Source organism: Myotis lucifugus, unplaced genomic scaffold, assembly GCF_000147115.1.
Source record: "Myotis lucifugus unplaced genomic scaffold, Myoluc2.0 scaffold_22, whole genome shotgun sequence".
Lineage (NCBI taxonomy): Eukaryota > Metazoa > Chordata > Mammalia > Chiroptera > Vespertilionidae > Myotis > Myotis lucifugus.
In genome coordinates, this window is record NW_005871070.1 from 9,096,047 (window position 1) to 9,108,522 (window position 12,476).

At 37.9% G+C, this 12,476-nt stretch overlaps 1 protein-coding gene across 1 annotated transcript in view; it reads left to right on the plus strand.

The window, feature by feature from the left end:
• The window catches only part of PRKD1 (protein kinase D1), a 292,961-nt gene that overhangs the window by 24,855 nt on the left and 255,630 nt on the right, over nucleotides 1-12,476 (plus strand).

The following is a 12,476-nucleotide window of genomic DNA, read 5'->3' on the forward strand; positions in this document are numbered from 1 at the left end:
AGGTTGGAACTTTTCTCAGTTTACAGATTAGGAAACTGACACAAAGAATTTAATAACAAGGCTGAAGTAAGTAAATGGCACAGGTCTGTGAGCTCCCAAACACTTGCTTTCCTGCTGGATCATGGTTCCACGTCAGAGCTCATTGCACTGCAGTGCATGGAGCTGCCTGAAGTATGGCATTTCTCATCTGGTGATGGAAAACACTCCCTTTTTCAAAATGAATTGGACACATAATAGCTGACTCGGGAGTTGTTAGTGAGGGTTTTGGATCATGCCTCCCTCCCCAACACATACTTACTCTTTGTTTTGTCGGTAATAATGTTTCTTTCTAATTCTTTTTAAAATATCAGTTTGAAACATAAAAACATTACATCATGCTTCCCTACATGGTGAGTTTTAAGCCTAAGGGTACATATGAGTTACCCAAGTTGCACAGTTTATTACCAAATGTTCTCCAATTTAAGATGGACAATTTAAAGATTTCTAAAATGGAAGGATACTTTACCTTTGTCCTGTAGCACTATGAAGAGTTCTCCTTTTTTGTTGTTGTTGTTGTTAGCTATGTGACCTTGGGCAAGTTCCTTGCCGTTGTGAGCCTTTTTTTTCTTTAAATTTCTATAAGTATCTTAGGATCTTCCTGCTCCACCTGCTTATTGCGTAGATCTATAGAGACAAAGTAAGCCAAACCTTTCATAAGCTATTCAGCACTATAAACATTTAGCATATGGGCAGACAATTCTCAGATCTGAGTGCGAATCATCTGCTGAGTGTGTTAAAGAGCAGAGTCCTGGGACTCACTCCTGGAGATTCCACTTCTGTGGATTTGGGGGATAGAAGCACTCCGTTATAAAAGAGGACATTGTGCCAATAAGCATGTGAACTTTTGTAATAAAAATGCACTTAAAACATCTTTGAGAGATTAGTTTTCACCTGTTAAATTGGCAAAGATGAAAACAATGATAATTGGAATGGGGGAATGAGTATTCTTGTATGTCATTGATATGAGTGTAAACATGGAGTCACCTTTTTGGAGAATAGTGTGGGAATCTGCATTAAAGGATAGAAATATTGTCTTGGGAACTAGCAGTTCCATTTCTTGAATTTTATAAAATGAAAATCCCACCTGTTATGCTTTCATATGTGCAGGAATATGCTGCATAGCTGTTTATGAACAGAAACAAACTGCAGACAACTCAAGCATCTTCCAATAGGGAACTAGGTAAATGAAGAATTATGCAGAAATTAAAATGTAGATGTAGAACTTTACTAAATGAAAAATGTCTGTTATATATGATTACGTGAAAATAATGAATCAGTTAAAATGTGTATGTATACATAGAAGTCTACCAAGATAGTCTGATAATCTAAAATGGTAATTTTTTTTTCTTTGATGGAATTATAGGTGTTTTCATTTTTATTATATAGCATTTTTAACAAAATAGGAAAATTTATAAATGTTTGTAATCAGAGAAATACAAGAAAGCCTTTTTTTGTCCTTAAAGGTAAAAATACTTAGGGAGCTTAACATTATTGATTCATGTCATTATTTTCTCTCATACTTTATGTCTGTAGCCCTTTTCACCCACTATTATTCCGCTAAACATAATCATTTGATTTGTTTTCTTCTAAGGCTCTTATAAGAAAACTCATTTGCATGTTAGTTGTGGTGATGGAAGGCAAGGCGATTTCTGTTCCCTACCTGATTTTTGTATTTAAACCTCATAAATTAGAATGTCTTAAAGTTCAGCACTTTTAGACAATTTTAAATAACTGAGGCCTAGGCAATAATATAATGTACTTTGACTTGGTAGCATATCTTGTTTATTTTGTATCGTCTCCACCCAGTTTATAACCATATTGGAGGCCCAGTTCACGAAATTCATGCACTCAGGGGTCCCTCAGCCCGGCCTGCACCCTCTTGCAGTTGGACATCCTTAGTGCTGCTGTGGAGGTGGGAGAGGCTCCCACCACTGCCGCTGCACTCACCAGCCGTGAGCCTGGGAGTGCACTGACCACCAAGGGGTGGCTCCTGCACTGAGCGTCTGCCCCCTGGTGGTCAGTGCACATCATAGCGACCAGTCATTCTGCCATCGAGCTGAAACCGGCTTTCCGACATCCCCCGAGGGGTCCCGGATTGCTAGAGGGTGCAGGCCAGGCTGAGGGACCCCACTGGTGCATGATGAGGGCCAGGAAGGGATGCGGGAGGTTGACCAGCTGGGGAGGGATTGCGGGAGGGCTCCAGGGAGTGTCCAGCCCGTCTCGCTCAGTCCCAATTGGCTGGACCCCAGCAGCAAGCTAGCAAGCTAACCTACTAGTTGGAGCATCTGCCCCCTGGTGGTCAGTGCATGTCATAGCGAGCCATTGAGCAGCCTTAGCATATCATTAGCATATTACGCTTTGATTGGTTGAACGGCCGATCGGCCAACTGGACACTTAGCATAATAGGCTTTTGTTATATAGGATCTGAAGATTTTGCCGATGGAGGAGAAGTAAGCCTTCTTCTTTTGTTTTCCTGATGGCTTACTGAGTATCAGGGCGCGAAAACCACTGAGGTCCACTTCCTCTCCTGTCACATAAGCAAATACTAACTATAGGAGGGAAAACAAATCTATGTTTAGGCTAACCATCTTGAAGGTACAAGTGTGTGTGCACACACGTGTACACACGTCGAAGTTTTAAAAACCGGATGACTGGAAAGCATTGATGAAAACTGGATTTACTGAATTTAAGAGTCAGGAAATCTGGATTTAACTTCCAATTTAGTGTATTTACTACATAGGAAAGTCTTTTAGATTCTGTAGGTTCTGTTTTCTCAACTATAAAATGGAGATAATTAACCCTGTATTTGTTACCTTACAGAGTTTCAAACATGATTTAGTCATTAGAAGTTACATTTTAGTGGGTAGAGATGAACAATAAAACCTAAGCATAATAAGTAGTAAATGATACAGATTCAGGTGAGAGATGGCAGTGGTTTGGAAGAAAGAGGGTGGCTCAGGGAGTGAGAGTAATCTATGAAGCACAGTAAAAATGAAGGTATGTTTATTCTTACAAAAATGGAATTGAGCTAGAGGGTATCCATTTCTCAAAGTTTTTCTTCGGGGCTTAGAATTTACAATAGTGTGTGAATGTCTATTATATATATCATGTACACATTTTAACATTATACATCTAGAAATTAAATGGGATATAGTTTTGGACTGCTTTTACTACAGCCCTCGTGAAGAAATCAGGTTTCAAGCTCAGTAAGATTGCTTTTGTGCTTCCTCCGACAGTACAAACAGCGTATGATCCCGGGGTGATTCAGTCTTTCTTATTTCAGAAACTGAGAAGTCATTCTCAACCCTGCTCTCTCTCTCCGTTCCCTTTCTGCTTTATAATCACCAGGTCTTGTCCATTGTGTTTTCAAATGATATCTCAAATCTGTTTGCTTCTGCCCATTCCACTGCCAACCTTGTGGTTCTAGACATCAGCAATTTTGCTTGTACTGCAAGTATCCTCATCCATTCTCTACTCAGCAAACAGAATTTTGTTCGAATGCAAGTCACATCAAATGACTCCCCTGTGTGACACCTGTCAGTGACTTCTGTAGATCATTCCTCACAGCCCTCTGTCCATTCTCTGCCTTTCTGTGCCCTGCTCTGTATCTCGGAAGGTATAGACTGCATCAGCAGAACTCTTTTGACTACTGGCTTCCCACCGAAGATCATATACTCCTTCTTGACCTGGGATGAAGTTGACAGTCCGTGACACAGACAAAAATCTGCATGGAAGACCCTGCATGACCTGAGTGATTGAGGCGGGGCACTCATCTTGCCTCTTTCCCCATCTCTGACTCTGACCGTTGCCTATCAGTTCCTTACTCACCCCAAGCCTCTCTTACTTCCTTGGGTTTATGCATCTCATCTTTTCTGACTGGACCACTTTTCCTCTACTCCTTCTCCCCCTTCTTTTATCTCCCCCTTGCTCATCCTGAAAGCCTCAGCTTTATTGTTGTGTCCTCAGGGAAACCTTTCCTGGTTATACACTCCATTTCACACTAAATTTTTCCTTTGTAGCAGGTGGCATGACTATACATAAATATTCATGTCACTATTTGCATAATGTTTCTCTTCCATGCTAGATTCCAGGTTTCATGAGGTCAAAGATATGAAAGCTTATGTTTGTGTTTTAATTCTCTGCCTCACAGGCAGTCCTGGGTACATACAGAGCACTTACTCACTGGTGAATGCATCCAGAAAAGGAAGGTACTTTCACAGGTTGTTTTCAGTAATTATCGAGGACATTTTAATGTGTTAGTGTAGGGTCAGACTTAGGGACAGAACTAGAATTTAGAATTACAACCAGAACTAAAACTAGAACCCGGGTGTGTGCATTCTTGCCTGTGCTGAAACTGATACTCATGAACCCAGCAGTCCCGTGTAAGACCCTAAAATCCACGTGCTAAAGACGTAATGTCAGCAAGGCATTTATAACCTTTCAGTTTTGAAGCTGAAAGCCTATCCACCCTTTTTTCCTTTACCTATCCTTCTAACTTTTGAGGCTGGTACTTTGACATTTTTCCCAACTTTAATTCAGAACAAAGTTATATTTAATGAGGGAGGGAAATCGTTGGCACCAGCTATGTGGGTGATGACAAAAACAATGACATGAATAAGATTTGAAAAAGAAAACTAAAGTACTATATTATAAATAATTTTAATTATTTAAAAACTTTTAAAAATACTTTCCAATTATTTTTTTAAAGATTAGTTTTGGTCAGTAACACTCGCAATAAAGCATAACATTTAAACAAGAAAGTTTGGCTTTGCCAGTAATAAATTATTCTGTTACATGCATAATATGTTTTGAAAGCTGATCTTTTACATTTTTGTTATTAGGAAATTTTACTTATTTTCTATTGGAAAATGAAAATCTAATCTCTCAGAGTATAACTCAGTTTATCTCATTGATTCATTTTTTACAAGTTTGAATTGTACCCTGAGAAGGTCCATCAATAGCCACTTCAGTAGCAAGTACACAGATACGTTATTGACATACAGATGGTGTTCTGACTACGTATTTCAAAATCATAGAGCTGAATGGAACTTATTTTTAACTTTATGAAGAAATAGTCTTTGATGGACATTTTTAATTGCACTTCTATTCCAAAATAAGTTTGTGGCTGTAACATTCTAGAAATAAATGTGTTTGATGGAAATGTTGACATTCTTATTTGTAAGCAATGAATGAAGCCACCTAGAATTTTAGTGACCTCTCTTCCAATGAAAGGCTATTCATACTTATTATTATCAATTCTAATAATAATCAGTACCAACGGGGCACTGTTCAACACTTGATGTGATCTCAGTCTGATAGACCCACTCCTGAAGGGCCGTGGTTCAGCACACGGAAGCCAGAGCATGCCGGGGAAGATGGTTCAGTCCTGTGCCTGTACCTTTTCCACAAGTTAATAGATGATAGGCGGTCAGAACATATCTGTCAGGGATCTTGTGGCATGAGGTCATTCTTGGCCCTGCGGGAGAAGGTAATTTGTGTAAGACTTTTATTATGAGGTCTGTCAGCATGGAAACTGTAAACCAAACTCCTGGAAGGGATGATGCCTAAAACTCTTTTATATAATTTTTTTTCCTATGGATGGCAAGACATTATTCCACATTTGGTAGAAAAACACACAAAAGATTGTTTCTGCTACTAGGAGAAACTTCCTCAATAGTTTGGCCAAAGTGTTTTGAAAATTCGAGTCTTTAAACGAAAAGAGAAAACCCAATTAACTATTATTTATCTAGTGATCTACTGTGTACACCTCAAAATGTCATACTCAACGCATTGGTGCTTTTCTAAATGAAGGAAGAATGGTTGTGTATATAGACATGGATGGTGAAGAGAGAGAAAGTAAAGTACTGAAGAGCTGTGTGTAGAAAAAAACGTGGAGAGTGTGTGATATATCATCCTACAAAAATTAAGAGGACATGTAGTTTGGTGAAGTTAAATCATTCCAAAGTGAAGTCATTACTATTAATACCAAGGCAATCAGTTAAGTGACATATTTGTCAGCATTGGAGGGTCTTAAAACTTTTGATGAAAGTCTTTTAGAAAATTGAAGAGGGGAATAGGGAAATTCTTTAGAAGTTTTTATAAGAATAAATTTAGATTATATTATTTTGGTATGTTTATATATGTATGTGTTTGTAAATAGCTAACTGCATGTAAACTTGATTTTTGAATTTAATTCCACAAATATCTCTCTAGTGCGTTCTGTTTTTCAGGCAGTGCATATTTTCTTTAAGGGCTAGAATAAAACTAAGATACATCCTTTAGAAATTTATCACAGCCTTACCCAGTTTTGGCTCAGTGACAGAACATCATTGGCCTGCGGACTGAAGGATCCCAGGTTCGATTCCAGTCAAGGGCACATGCCTGGGTTGTGGGCTTGATCCCCAGTAGGGGCGTGAAGGAGGCAGCTGATCAATGATTCTCTCTCATCATTGATGTTTCTATCTCTCCCTCTCCCTTCCTTTCTGAAGTTAATAAAAATATATTTAAAAAAAAGAAAAAAGATGCCCTAACCGGTTTGGGTCAGTGGATAGAGTGTTGGCCTGCAGACTGAGGGGTCCCGGGTTCGATTCTGGTCAAGGGCATGTACCTTGGTTGCGGGCACATCCCCAATAGGGGGTGTGCAGGAGGCAGCTGATCGGTGTTTCTCTCTCATTGATGTTTCTAACTCTCTATCCCTCTCCCTTCCTCTCTGTAAAAAATCAATAAGATATATTTAAGAAAAAGAAAAAGAAATATACCACACATATGCAAGCAGAATGATCTAGAAACAACTAAAAATTTAGCATCCATAGTAAATTCAGATGGGAGAGACCAGGCCTTGGAGAGACAAAGGAGGGCAAGAACTATTCAATTGGAGCAGTGAATTTTTAACTGGTGCGCCATGGACCCTTTTCCCTTAGATTTTCAAATAGAAAAATGACAGCAGCCAACACAACAATAGCCATCTGGCCTGAATGCCTTGCCTTGAGCCATAAATATAACTCATAACAGAGATTCATCTTATTGGTTACGTTGTATAGTGGGTTAATTCTTGGTACCAGGAATCATATGTATACAAGTATAGGCACCTGAGTTTTTAAGGAATTGATTTGAAGTAAGAGTGTAAGTAATTATTATTATTATTATTTTTTGTAAATCAGTCAAAATTATGCCTATTTATTTGTCATATTGGAAAAAAGTACATATTTTGGTGGACTGCATAATTTTGGTAATTAGTTTATATGTATCATGAGATGAAAAACGTTGAAAATCGCTGAGTTAGAGGAATCAGGAAACCCTTTTTGGAAGAGGTAATCATAGCAATAGCCCTTGAAGGGGCAGGCTCATTTATGTATATGAAGATGGAGAAGGCAGAGAAATCATCATTTTTAGATAATGGACTGTAATTACATAATAGTGCATTATGCTAGGGAGGGAGGGAGAAGGGAAAATGTATCTAACCAGATATTTCACTTATGGTTTTCGGTTGTGCAGCTGAATTGGCCAGAGGCTGTTGCCATCCGTGGTGGCTCTGCTTTATATGAAAACAAGTACTTGATTTTTGAGCAGCCTGTACCTGTGCCACACCATTGATATTTGTGCTCCTTCAAAGGAGATTTTCTGACCACTCATGTCCCATTCGTGGCTACTACATAGCTGTTTTGGGACATCCTACTAGCATCTATTTGCCACACGTGTGCCTTGTGATACCAGGTGTTATGTATTGGTGCATCTCTTCCTGGGTAAGTTTCCAGTGTCTGAACAGTTCCTAGAGTATAGCAGACACTTATTAAATACTTGGTTAATGTTTTGGTAGGGATTCTTTCTGGATATTTAACATTAGATATGCTTTTAGTGAAATGCAGATAACACATTACAAGAAACTGTGACCATGGTGATAGATACAGTTTTCGGTCATATGAAGCATCCAATTTCACAGCAGTGGACCAGTTTCATAAAACATTAGGTATCTTTGTTTATCCGAGTGTGCAGTGTCAAACAACCTTGAGGTTTCTTTGTACAACTGGTTTCAGTGTTTGCACTCTCATCCATTCACATGCTATTGAGGCAATGTCTTCTCTTGGAAGAGTTATTATAGTGGAAGATTTCCTTTCTTTGGAAGATACTTGTTTATTATATCTCTAACCATTTTTTTTGGGAAAAAAAAAGAGAATGAGAGACAAGTCAAGGGGCTTGTTTCAGTCCTGTGATTGTCCTTAAAATATATGTCTGAATTTTCTAAGATTATTGTCTAACTAACCTTCCTTCTCTACATTGTCAAGACTTTTCATTGATCTATATCTATCTACTTATCTGTCTGTCTGTCTACACACACCTGTCTTTGTTTTTGGATAACATTTATTATATCAGCTACAGGGCCACATTTGTTATTCCTGTCAGCATATTTGTTTTATAGATGAGGAATTGAGGATTAAGGAGTTTAGTGAGTAAACAATAAATTATGGGCAGGAATTGAATCTGGAAAGATTATTTGTGGGGTTCCCACTTTCAAAAGGTGCTGCCCAGGTAATTATTCTTTTACTTATAGCAGGTTGGGAGGATTTATGAAAATTATCAACGTGAGAAAAAATAAAACATTTGAAATATATGAGCATGTCAGAAACTAGAAGCACTTTTATTTTTAATTTTAGGAGAACAGAATGGTGTCTGAGAGATAAGCATTTGATAAAATATCGGCCAAAAGACTATGGTAATATCAATAGTACAATTATCTAGGGACTGAAGTTTATACGTGTAACACAAATTATTTGAGAACCTTGTTAGAAAATTACCAAGGAAAGATTATTTACTTTAAGTGATTTCCTATATTTTTTAGGACTAAAATTTGTGCAAAATTTCCCTTTTGAAGTCAGTGAGAATGGCCAGGACTAAAGTATATCTATGGACATTGTAGTGGTTGGCATCTTCAAATTAGAATTCCCTAAGTACGTGGAGCATTGCCAGCCATTATTGCTAATATTCTCTGTTTGCAGCCTAGGGTAAAGTTCTGTCTTTCTGATAATTTTTTTGGGGGGTGGATATGACTGTATCATATTTTATCTTTAAAGAGAGCAGTTTTTATAGTGAGGTGATCTTATTTTATGCTAGAGTAGTACAGACATTTGACTTTTTCTGTGTACCTCTCTTTTTTAGTAGCACATATCACATTATTGTCTTACCACAATGTAATTTCACATTTGTTTATGATTCTTTAATTGATGTCTGTCTCCTCCATTGGACTCTATGCTTCACAAGGACACTTTTCTGCTTCCTTCTGTATCTGCAGAGCTTAGTAGAGTGTCTGGCACAGAATATATGCTCTGTAAATCCTTGTTGGATGAGTGAAAGGATTTGGAGAGTAGGTTAGATAAGACCCCCTTTGATAGCATTGCTGACTATATTATTTTCTAAATGCTGAAAAAGCATTTGTAAAGGATGGAACTGTCATTTATTGGCGTATAGCTTTTAACTGATACCTTTCCCATTTTGAAAACCCTACTATGATTTACTTGAATTTATTTATAACTTAAAATTATTTAGGTATGTTGAGTTCTCACCTGATTTTTCTAACAACTTTCTTTTTTCCTTGAGGAAAATAACAATGTGTGTTAGACACCTTTGCTTATATTTACAGATGAGTAAGTTAGAGTGAAGTAATTACCTTATGGTCACTTAGCTAATAATTAGTGAGAAGACAGAATTATATTTATTTATCTATTTTTTTGCAAAGAATAACGTAGGTAGTAGTTTCTCAGTTGCTTCTCTATTTAGATGTGCAGTTATACTGCAAAAATGATGCTGTTGTTTCTTTGTTCCTCCCTCCCTCCCTCCCTCCCTCCCTCCCTCTCTCCCTTCTTTTCTCTTTTCTTTTCTTTTCTTTTCTTTTCTTTTCTTTTCTTTTCTTTTCTTTTCTTTTCTTTCTTCTTTCTTTCTTTTATGTCTATGTAGATGTCAGAGATTTCTTCAAATATCACTTGTGATTTGCTGTCCTGTTAACCGTGAATTAAACCATTCAGTTGTGATTTTTTTTCTTTTCTTGAATATATTTGTTTACCAAAATGCAACCTGTGCTGCAGGTATGGTATATCCCTTCATGGGATCCCTTCCTAACCTCCTCCATGTAAAAGTGGATACATAAAGATGTAGGCCTTCTCGTATCACTGTGTTACACTCAAATGGCATTTATACATTGCTTCAAGTATTCTCGAATGGGGCTCATATCACTTATGACATACATTATATGTTAATAATAAGCTTTTCTTTCTTCTTGATTTTATTCAAAGTCTTTTAGGAAGGGCTCTATACATTATATACTTTAATATCTGTCAAGGAGCCTAGTACTATTCCTTCTATAGATTAGATGCTCAGTTTTTTCATATATTCTTGTTCTTACAGAACAGATAGCTTATATAATGCTTATTTGAAAGAAATTTTGCTGCTATTGCATCAGTGATATGGACATATGAAATACACACAAACAGATATAGTATAGATCAAATCTCCATGCATTGTAGAGGGCAAGCATTGTGTTGGTTCCCCTCCTTATACCCATCACCTCCTTAGTGGGAGACTTGACCATCTTTGTGCAAGAGGAAGGGAGAGCAGTAGTGGCAGTCAGTGGCCATAAAAGTTAATTCATGCCACCCCCAGGGCCTTCAGGATTGCTTCCTGAGTTTCCCCCTGTAGTCTGAGCTGATAGTAAGCATTAGAACCATCTCTGGAAGATTTTACATTAACATTGGCAAGAAACAAACAATTGACATCAGGCATAAGTCTTATTTTGTGTTATGCTTTGGCGCATCATTGCTGGGGAAATTATGCTAATGCTCACCATCTGCAGCTACCAGATGTGCCATTGAGAGGTGCACAAATTCCTTTCCAGAAAACTGCTTGATGTCAAACATCAATCATTGGCGTTGAAATGACAGCACCATCAGAGGAGGGAGAACAACTACAATTCATGTTTTTTCTTTACCATACATACCAGTCTGGATGATTAATACCATGATACATGTGGCTGACTAACAAATGTAATTGCTCAGTCCATCTTTTGTTCTGTTGCAAAACAGCTATAGAATCGCAGTCTCTAAGTACACAAGTACAGTGGGTGTGGTTACATCCTGCTGACTCCCTTCCATTTCTTGGCATGCGCTGTTTATTATATTAAGATAATTGTTTGGAAGGGTGTCAGCAGATGGTGCTAGGCCCAGAGTAAGTTTTATCATTGCACGGTTGAGTGTGCTTTCAGGAACTCTTTCGCAAATAGGATTTTTGAAAATAAACTTGTTCATTTGAACACACTGACAGGTGCTTCATCCATATTCTGTTGTCATAAAAGACATGCCATCCATTTAGTGGAACTATGTTCTTGTTTCTTTCGGTTGGGGGGAGAGAGGAAAAGAGAGGGGAAGAAGCAATTGCAATTGACTTTCATCTGAAATCTTTTTATGTTCTACCTGGGTCTAGATGTACCTACATTTAGAGATAATAGAAATCCTTTATGTTCTAGTTTCATATCTTTTCAATTTTGGCAGCTACTGCTAAGCATTAAAAGAATGCCAGGGCACAGAGGCAATTTGAACTGTTGAACATACCAGGTACACCCTGAAATTCCATTGATTTTTAGAATATTAATGAATAACAGTGTTTGCCAGCGGCTAGAACTTACTGCAAGCTTTCCTTGTGCAAGAATGTGCCAGAGTGGAGAGCAGGTCTCTTCCTCTCCTTTCCTTCATTCCTTGTCTGCATTTTCTGTTGTTACTGAAGGGTCTTTGTAGGACATTAGGGAGTATTTTCTCATAGCTCAGTTATTCCATAAACACGTGCCAACCATTGTATCAGAAAGTAACGGACTTAATCCTTTACTTAAGGAATGGGGAATGTTTCCATAACCCACCTAAATGCTGTTATTATTCAAATTTTGTCAAGATATTAGGCATTTTTTTTAGGATAATTATTTCTACAAACTGCCTTGAATATCCACAGTTGCACTTTGATCCTATAGTTGGTGTATGGTCTTATTATTAAGTTCTGAGTAAATGGAAATTTGCAAAGGAATTTGAAGGAAGAGCCAGCTGAGTCCAAAAATATGGGGTGAGCCATTTTGAATAATAGTGTCCTTTGAAGAGTCAGCTCAGAACTAAATGAAGCTGTACATTTCATTTTCTGAGGACTGAGGACTAGAGCCTACAAAGAAAAATATTTTAAACAGTTTTTGCTGGCACTGAGCCTTTCCCCTCTTGTTCCCTCTGCCTAGAGACTTGTCACTTGACCTACACAAAGCCTGGGCTTGACCCCGGGTGAATTTTTACTTATCCTCAAGCCTTAAATTACTTGTTGTCTTTGTAGGGTTCTCCGCCCCCTTTTTTAACTCCTCAGGGATTAATTCTATGCTTGCTTCATTCTGTACCCCCAGCCTTTTTCCCCTCCATGCTCAG